The sequence below is a fragment of the Chinchilla lanigera genome, unplaced genomic scaffold, assembly GCF_000276665.1.
Source record: "Chinchilla lanigera isolate Chin_1 unplaced genomic scaffold, ChiLan1.0 scaffold00141, whole genome shotgun sequence".
Classification (NCBI taxonomy): Eukaryota; Metazoa; Chordata; class Mammalia; order Rodentia; family Chinchillidae; genus Chinchilla; species Chinchilla lanigera.
The window spans coordinates 1,891,534-1,901,377 of NW_004955542.1; the positions used below are offsets into that span (position 1 = coordinate 1,891,534).

Genomic DNA, 9,844 nt, shown 5'->3' on the forward strand with positions numbered 1-9,844 from the left:
TCGGAGTCACCCTGCCTGACTAGGTAAACTGAGCCAGGGGCCACAGTTCCTGTGAGACAGGGGAGGAGCCAGAGGCTGAGGTCAAAGTGACACGGCTGCTGCCACGGGAGCCTGGAGCCCCGGCTGGGGCAGGGAAGCGGGCAAGGAGGAGCCTCAGCTCACCAGCCGGGCTGCAGGGCTGCATAAGCTGTGGGTGTGGCCTCCGGGCTGGCAGTCCTGAGCTGTGTGGCACCTGACCCTGGGGCAGGGAGGGCTGGGGACAGCACCCTGGGGCATGAGCCACAGAGGCGGTGAAGGTGCTGGCTGGCTCACACAGGCACAGTGCCCCCCTGTGTCGCTGGGACATAGCCAGTCATCAAGGGCCACCTGCTCCAGTCAGGGCAGCAGTGAGAAAGTGCAGTCCCTGTAGCGACTGAGGCCACTCCCCAGAGGGCCAGGATATGTCCAGGGGTTCTCAGCCAGGGGTCCCCAGGAGAGTGGGGGCTTCGGAGCTGTGTGCATAGCTCTCTGGGGAGAGGCACAGCCTTCGTCAGGCCCTGGGCAGTTCTCTGCATCTCAAGAGGGCTCTGCAGGCCCTTGCTGTCCCCAGCCCCTGCCCTGCCCAGCCTTCACTGTTCCCCAGCCTCCCTTCCGTCTGCCACACAGCAGAGACAGGGGCCAGGTCCTGCTCTGCTGCCGCCAGCCCGAAGCAGGGCTGGGCCGCTGGGGGGCACTCCTGGATGTTGGGGACCCTCGAGGCTGGGCCAGGCTGCAGCGGCCAGCACAGACAAAACCAGGGCCGGTCTCAGTTGAAGCCCGCTGCCCAGGGAAGCTACCAGGTCACTGCTTCCTGGTGACCTTCTGCCCACCCAGGCCTGCACAGGTGTGATGTCTCCTTCAGCCTGGGAGGATGGGGCAGCATGGGTCCTCCTGCCAACCTGAGAGCTAAAAGTGAAAGCCCAGTCCTGCTGAGTGCCTGGGAGCATCTGCTGTGGTCCTAGCTGGACTCAGAGCAGAGAGCAGGGGCATGGGAGGTGCCCCAGGGTGCATGAACCAGCCTGGCCAGTCCATCTGTGAGGCCAGCAGCCAGCTGCAGCCAGAGACCCCATGGGGATACAGAGTGGCTGGCAGGGACCTGTGCACACAGAGGCCAGGTGGGGCAGTGCTCCACCAGCTCCCGGGCTGAGATGTCCAGGCCTCTGGGGAGGGCCAGAAAGGTGCTGCAGCATGACCATCTGCACCCTGACCCCCATCCACCTCCCTCCCTGGGCCTGGCGTCTCTGAAGGCCAGGACCCCTCCTCGTCCTGAAAAGGGCCCTGCTCCTCTCTGACCCCACAGCCACTGGCTCACAGACCAGGAGACGTGGCACAGACCAGGGGCAGGAGGCAGGGGTGAGTGGCGGGATGCTGGGCTTGGGTGGCTGAGGCTGGAGACCACCAGAGGGGGCTGCGGCCTCTGGAGGGGATTGGGGTGCTGGTGACCCCACCCTTCTGGGCGCTGGCTGCCTGGGGAAGTGGTACGGTTCTACCACCACCTGGTGGCGATGCCTGGAATCGCATCCCCATCCAGCTGCCCCATCCAGTTGCCCCATCCAGCTGCCCACCAGCCCCGCCCCAGCCTGGGGCCACTCATGGGGGTCTCCAAGTCCCAACCCCTGTCACATGTTGGAGGCACACAGCCTGGAACCCAGGGGGGAGGCTTCCTTGTCTAGATTCCCAGCGTTGGCCGCCACCGTGCCGGCACCAGGAGGCCTCCAAGCCATGGCTGCCCCTCGTGCGGCCCTCCTGGGGCTGCGCAGGGCTCAGGTCACATGGAGCTTCCGGTGCCCATAAGCAGCAGGTGTGGTGTGGCTGCCCAGGCACCGGCTCCACTTGTTCCGTGTCCCTTTTCCCTTGCTCAGTGTAATCTGCCCGCTTGATTATTCTCTTTCCTGCTTTTTTAATTTTTGTAAAAACATCCATGTCTTTTGGGAAAACATTTGAAACAAACACGCATGGATGCTGACAGCTAAGTGCACTCAGCAGTGGGAAGGAGAATTCATTGTATTTATTTACTTATTTATTGCATGTTTAAAATGTATCAGAAAACCAGTATCACCAATATCAAAACATTGCAGCAGGTTGCCCAAAAATTTAAACGTTCCTCCTACCGAGTAACAGGGACAGAGGTTCAGGTTAGTGCTTCTAGATTTCCCACAAGACTGGTGAGTTGCGTTGGGCTTGGCCGAGGTGTGGTGATCTGGAGCCGCCTCCCTCTCCCGGGACATCAGGAGGGGCACCGCCCTCTGTGAAGCCTGGTCCTGAGGACTCAATGCACAAGGCCGCAGACGGGTGCGAGGCAGGAGCCCTGCCCACAGCTCTCTCAGAACACCCTGTTCTGCTCCGCACCTATGGCAGGACAGTCCACCTCGACCACACAGGCTTCGCCCCGCAAAGCAAGGGTGGCCTCACTCACACAGGACCTCTGGTTAGCAGAGCTGCGTCATCAGAATGCACAGAGAATCCAGCACCTGCCCAGCCTGAGTCCTCGCCGCACTAGGAGCAGAAGGGCAAAGAGGTGCCCGACTCTCAGGACAGCTGCAGCATCCCAACGCTAACTTCATACGTGAGGAAAAGGGCGGGGACGCATCTGTCCAGGGCTAGGGCGGGCAAGGAAGGCCACCCTCTCCACCTGGCTCGACATTTGCCAGAGGCTGCAGCTAATGGAATAAGGCAAGAAAGCAATTAAAGGCATCTAGACTGGAAAAGCAGGAAATTACCTTAATTCACAGATTACACAGGAGAAAATCCTGGGGTCTACGAAAGCTAAAGAATGTACTAAATGATTCTAGCCAAGTCACTGGATACAAGACTAACATGTAAACACTGAGTGTGTTTCTGTACATAGCAAAGAATGATCAAAAGGTGAAAGTAAGAAAATAACTTCGGAGAGAATGCATGGTGAGGTGTACTTGTAATCCAGGCACTCTGGAGGCTGAGGCAGGAGAATCACAAGTTTGAGCCGAGCCTAGGAACTCGGTGAGATCCTATCCCAAAAGAAAAACAGGTCTGGTGCTGGAGCTCAGAGGAAAAGCCCTGGGTTTAATGCATAGTAACACACACACACACACACACACACACACACACACATACACAAAGAAGAGAATGAAAGAAAGTGAGAAAGAAGGAAAGACAGACAGACCTCAGGGAAGATGCCAACAAAGGAAGTGAGACATTCACATTGTGAGCCCTGAGACATCGCTGGGAGAAATTAAAGATCTGAGTAACGGGAGGGGGACGCTGTGCTTCCGATTGGAAAACTTTAACATTATCAAGATTGATTTAAAGAGTCCGCGAAACCCTATGCAAATCCCAGCAGGATTGTTGTGGTAGAAACAGGCAAACTGGCCTACTGGCCCTCTAAAATCTATTTAAAAGTACAGAGAATTCAGAATAGCCCAAACAATTCTGGGAAAGAACAACACAATCCTAGCCCTTGTTTTCTACACTTTCAAACTGTCCTGCGCTGAGAGGACCCAGCTGCATGGCAGGGGCTGCTGAGACTCTGGGGATGACACTCGGCTCAGAAGCAGGACAGCTCTCGACGTGTGACGTTCACCAACACGCAAGGCAGCTCAGTGGAGAAGAGCTCGTCTTTCCAATAAATGCTGGGGGAACACTGACCTCCTCCATAGGCAGAAGGTGGATCTAACTTCAAGCCGTAAGTTCCCTGGGAAGAAGGCACAGGGAAAATTGGGGGGATGTGGGGCTGTGCAGAGTTCTCAGATCTCACATGGAAAGCATGGCCCACGTAAAGAAAGAAATGATAAATTGGACTTCATCCAGATTAAAAACTTCCTAAGTAAGATATTATTAAGAAAATGAAAAGACAAGCCAGAGACCCGGACAAATATTTATAAGTTTTCCTTCTGCTAAAAGAATTAAACCCAGGATATACACAGAGCTTTTGCAATTCAATAATAAAAAGATAAAGAATCCCATTAGAAATGGGTGAAGGTAAGATGGCTATTTCACCTAAGAAGACACTGTATTTCCCCACAGAAGCTGTGAAGCAGCTACTAATGTGGAAAGATGCGCCGTATCACTTGTCGTGAGGGTCAGCGCCACGACTGTCAGTGTGGACAAGGACACGAGGAGTCCCAAAGGCCTTCGCTGCCAGCAGGACTGTGCAAGGAGCTGCCACTCTGGAAAATAGTTTGGCCACGCCTCAAAGTGTCAACCACAGAGTTCCACCAGCCACCATCCGCCCAGCGGTGGACATGCGTGGTCACAGCCACATCATGCACAATGGAACCGCAGCAATTCCAACGTCCTCTGCATGACTGCACTCTGCTCCCCCACAGAAGGTGCAGCTCCTGCCGCAGACATGCGTGTCAGCAGCACCCGGCTCAGGGCGGCGCGAGGAGCACCCGTCTGGGCCACATCAAGACAGGAGAACCTGGGTGGTTGCCCGAATGGGGCACCGAGCAGAGGTTAGCCCTGAGCCCACACGAGGGAGCTCCTGGTCTGGGGCCTTGGGAAGTCTGAAAAATACGCGAAAACTTGTGGTGGCTGCACAACTCCGTAAATTTACTAATGAATCGTCACAATGGGTAGATTTTGTGATACGTAAATTATTCCTCAGTAAGAATCAAGTGTGTGGAAAGATTTCCTCAAGGCCAGAGTCCCAGCCAAGCCACCGCCTGGCTTCTCCATCCTGTGCAGACCAGCAGGTCCTGTCTTGGTGTGTGCACTGCCTGGGCTCCTTGTAGGTGGAGGCGGAGGAAACCAGAGCTGCTCGAGGTGTTTCCGGGAGGAAGGTCATCAGCACCAGGCTCAAGGTCACCACTGTGGGAAGGGCAGGGTTTGCAGGCTCTGACTGGAGGGACACAGAGCCCAGAGATCTTCTGCCTTCAGCTAATGGCCACGTTGTCCCACTCCAGGGGCCGTATTCAGGGTTGGGCGGAGGGAGCACCCGCTGACCAAGTCCTTCCAAGGGGCCAGGGCTGCTTTCAGACACATCAGAGAGTGCATTTCTTTACAGCCTGTCTCCCTGTGAGAAGTGGGGTCCGGCCGCTTTGCACCTGGGGTACCTTCCGGGTACAGTGGCCTGGCAAAGGGAGGAGGCCCTGGTTCCACGTGGATCTGGGCCGGGGCTTCCTGTCATCCTGCAGCACCTGGGACTTGACCCCTGGCTAGCTGGGCATTGCCCCATGGACCATGGCCACGTGTGCACACTGGCTCCCACCAGGCCCGATTTCTCAGTGCTGGGCGACACCTAGTCAGCTCCTGATGCCACTGCTGTGCACACAGCTGACACCGAGGGGACACTGCTGATACCGTGCGGGCACAACCGACACTAGTGGTGATGCAGGGCACTGCTGACACTGTAGGGAAATAGGGGGACGCGGTCTGTCACTGCAGGAAGATGGCGACCCTGTTTCCTGCTCCTTGCTGCTGTTTGCCTTTCCTGAACGCGTGTCCGGGAGCCACCGTCTCTCCCACAGTGACTCCACCACACCAAGCGTGAGTCCTCCGGCCCCCAGGGCTGGCTTTGTCCTGGGCGTAGCCGCTGGTCCTGACATCAGCCCACACAGAGTGAGGTGCGCGGTCAGATGCCTCCTTGCATCGGCCGCCTGCCAGGGCTCAGCACGGCCGGCATGTGGACAGGTCACCACCCCGAGAGCCACTGCACCCTCCGGACCCCACAGCCCTCCATGCTCCTGGGCGTTGTCCAGCTCCTCACCGTCGTTTCTCCTGCTGTGACTTTGCTCTCCTCGGCACTGCCCTGCCGCTGAGGGGCAGCCTGGGGGCTGGGCGGGAACACCGGGCACAGAGAGCTGTGGCACAGGGCAGGGCCTGTGAGCCTGTGAGCCAGCGGTATGGGAGCTCAGGGTGATGGGCAGTGCCACGGCCCCGCGAGGAGGACGGTGTCCCTCTCCACAGGTCCTCTGCCCCAAGCCCAGCTCACTGCGGGGCTGCACTAGGCCGTGGCCGGGCTGGGCGCTGGGTCCAAGGCCAGCACGGAGCTGGAAGCCTCTGGCAGGCACTGGGCGGGATGAGCACACAGAGCAGGCAGGGGCAGAAGGAGCAAACTTGGAAGCCAGAGGAGAATTCTGAGGGTGGAGCCTGGGTGTCACGCTGGGCTGGGCTGCACCCTGTGCAGCCATCCGCAGGAAGGGCCAGGCCAGCCGTGGGGCTGCCCGGGGCCTGGCTACGCAGGTGCTTGGGGGCTTGGTGGCACTGTGTGTGGGGCAGGCCTTGGCTGTCCCCAGGTGGGGAACATCTGGTTCTGATGGGGTCGCCCCAAGGGGAAGCTCCTCCGAGGGGAAGAAGGGAAGGGCCACCGCCTTCTGCTGGTACAGGGCCACCTATAGGGACCGCAGAGCACTGGGTAGGACCTGCCCAGGTAGTGGGCACTACTGGGTGCTGGGCACCACCTGTTGAGGCGTGGACAGGCGATTGCTCATGCCAGCAGCTCGGAGGGGAGCAGGGCTGCGGTGGACGGGGGACCTCACGGCCGCGTGGACAGCTCAGAGTTCCCACACTGACGCCTGGGCGTCCACAGACCCAGGGTGCGGCATCCCCTCCTCTCTGCTCTTCTGGGAGGCGCAGAGCCGCTCTATTCTGTCTTTTCCCGCTGTTATTTTCCCTCAGTGTCTGGGAACCTGACACCCCCAGGGCTCTGACTCACCCCTCCCCGGAGCCCTGGGGAGCTGCGGTGGGCAGAAGGTGGTGAGGGCAGCTGCAGGGTGTCTCAGCCCAAGGTCCTGCTGTGGACTCTCCCTTCCTGCCTTCTGCCCAGGTCCCTCCTGGCTGGCGACCTTGGGGGACAGACGCCAGGTGAGTGGTGGGAGGTGCTCAGGAGGAAGCTGAACGCAGCCTGTAACTCTGGGGAGCTAGCATTCCTTTTCCAGTGCTAGGAATAAACGTCCCCAGCCCTTTTTTCATTATTTATTTTGAGACAGGGTCCCACTAAGTCACTAAATGGCCCATGCCGGCCTGGAATCTGTGGCCTTCGGCCTCACCCTCCTCGAGTGCTGGATGACAGGTGTGCACACCGCAGCAGGCTTCTCTGACATCTGCCACAGGCTTTTAAGCTGCACTCAGAGGGACTGGAGGGCCATCGGACACTGGCGCTGCTTGGGACCATGATGAGGATGGTGCTCTGTGGGGACACAGGCGGGTGACTCTGGTGGGACTAGCCAGCTCCTGCTCTCGGACACCCCGGGCTGTGTGGCCTTCTCAGCGGGAGGCAGGGTTGGCCCTGCTCCATCCCCTGGCAGTCCCCTCTGTGTGCGGACACAGACAGGGCTTGGTGGAACTCCACGAACTCACTGAGGGCTGCCAGCCGGGCAGAGCCACCCAGCTAGCCGCGCGTCCATTTCCCTGGGGACCCAACTCCCACCTGCCCCACAGTAAAAGGGTGACAGCCCGTGCCCACGCAGCAAGTGGTGCAGGGGTCGCCTGTGGGTCCCTGCCAAGCCTCTACAGCTGGGAGAGCCTTGCACGGTGACACAGCCTGGAAGCTCTGCTGGGCTAAGGGTGGCCGCCATGCAGGCCACCTGCAGCCCTCGCACTTTGCAGAGGGGTTCCCGGGTGTGGCAAGTGATGCAAGGCACCCACTGCCTGCCCTGCTCCACCCCAGCCCGCTGGGGACACCCAGGGCCACAGCTGCAGCCACCCACGAGGAAGCCACGTCCAGACGCCGGGGGAGGTGCGTGTGGGCAGAGCAGAGCACATACTTCTGTCCTAAAATAGATTTTATCTGGAAAGAAAACAGATGGGGAATGAGATGGTTTCTTGTTTTCATGAAAAGCGCAGGAAGCAGGGCTTCACATCCCCTCTGCCCGCCCTCCAGAGGCACCTGGGGACCCTGGGGACCCGCTCGGGCAGGACCACCTGCTGAGGCCCGCTGGGGGCAGCAGCACGGGCAGGTGCTCCGGGACCGGGGCAGGACCCCAGGATCCCTTTGTCCATCCTGTGAGCAGAGCAGAGCAGGCCTCAGTCCCGACCAAGGGCAAGGCGATGGCCTCCTGCAGGGGGCCTGGGACAGGGACAAAGGACTTGAGGGGCGTCCAGCTGCAGCCTCTGTTCCGCAGTTCAGAGTCTCTGAGTCACAAGACCGGCAGGGAACCAGGGAGCCATCAGAACGCAGATGCTGAGGCTGAGCTTTGGCTGCCTTTGACAGTGACCGTGAAGTCCTGCTGGGGACATCTCTCGGTCACAGCCCTGCACTATGACCAGTGTTACCCACGTAAAGTCTTCTTTCCACGGAATCCCTCCTGACTCACTCTCTGACATCGTGGGCCACAGCCACTAAATCTCTCTGGGAAACAGCCCGTTCACCAGCCGTAAACCTGTCGTGTTTATCAGGGTGAGCACTGAATGTGGATCACAGACTTAATTCTTAGGTCTGGATGAACCGACGAATTTAAGCCCAGCGATCAACGTAGGACAGAGCTTCCTGCTGTCCCATACAGAGCTGCACCCCTGTGAAGGACAGGGTTCCTCTTACACAGCGCCCTCTCGTGGTTCGAGGCTGGTGGCAGCAGAAGGATCCGCAGCGCCCCCAACCTCACTCCCCGCGCCTCTGCTGCACCTCAGGAGGACGCTGAGAAATCCTCCGCGTTACAAAGCTTTGGTTTGGGGTGAGAAAAACCAGTTTCCATACAACACATGAAAAGCGAACATCCAGCGGATCTGCACACGCACTTCCCAGCCACACATGGTACACACACGTCAGACCCGTGACCCACAAGAAGCGGCCCACAAGGCTGCACGCGTGGTGACTGTGGCCTGCCCTGCAGCCAAGACAGCGGGCCCGGACACACAGACTAGGCTGAGGTCCTTCCACAGGAAGCTCCAAAACTCCAGTTTCCATAGCCATTGGGACCGGCTGGACCGTGCAGGCGCCTGGTGATCGCGGCCGCAGGCTGCAGCCCCGACTCCTCTGTGGACTGGGTCCGGGCGCCTGGCCAACCCTGCAGGAATGGCAAGGTGTGGCCTGTGCAGGGGTCGCAGGGCCTGCTCTGCGGGGTTTAGGACTGGTCCGAGCAGTTGCCAGCAGCAGCCAGCGGCCCCCAGGGAGCCCCGGCCCTGTGCCCGGCCTGGCCTCGGTGCCCCGGTGCCCAGCAGCCCTGTCCGGGCAGGCGCCCGCTCCAGGTCACTCCCGGGGGCAGCAGCACGCACAGAACCAGCTCTCGACAGGGTCCAGGAGCTGCCGGTGCAAGGACAGCGCGGCCTTCTCGCTCTCGCCGGCCCATCACGCACAGCGGGTGCTGCCACCGGGCTCCTCCCGAGGCTCATCTGCAACCGCTGGCACCAGAGCGCTGTCTTCGGCACTCTTGTTGATGGGACAAAATATCCCACACGGGAAATAAATGGAGGAGAGGTCTTAAGTCTCTGTGGTCCGCTGCACGGTGGAGGGCCTGGCGCAGGAGAGCTGCTCACCGCGGAGTGGCCCGAAAGCAGAGCGCGAGGGGGCGCTGGAGAGGGTTCGGACGTCCGGCCCCGCCCGCAGCGACCCGGCCCCGCCCCGCGACCCCTTCCGGCCACGCCCCCGAGACTTCCCGGCCCCGCCCCACCGACCAGGCCCCGCCCCACCGGCCAGGCCACGCCCCCGAGACCCTTCCGGCCCCGCCCCGTGACCCCCTTCGGCGGCGCGGGCCCGTGCGGGGTGGGCGTGGGCTGCAGCCGGGCAGAGCCTGTGCTGTCTGAGGAGCTAGAAGGGCTGAGGGGGACTCGCGCCCTGCCAGGCCGCCCCAGCGGGCCGGGGTGCGCGGGAAAGGCGCGGAGCAGGCTACCGAGGGCCTGCGCGGGCAGCGCGACCCCTGGCGTGGTGGCCGTCGTGGGTAGAAAAGTAGCAGGTTCGCACGCGAGAACC

At 60.3% G+C, this 9,844-nt stretch overlaps 1 long non-coding RNA gene across 2 annotated transcripts in view; it reads left to right on the forward strand.

The window, feature by feature from the left end:
* Positions 1-9,622: 9,622 nt before the first annotated feature.
* Positions 9,623-9,844, forward strand: part of LOC102023528 — a 5,612-nt gene continuing 5,390 nt past the window's right edge. For both annotated transcript variants that reach the window (XR_264858.2, XR_001232146.1), the window contains exon 1: positions 9,623-9,827. This is a non-coding gene — a long non-coding RNA (uncharacterized LOC102023528). The remainder of the gene's footprint in view (positions 9,828-9,844) is intronic.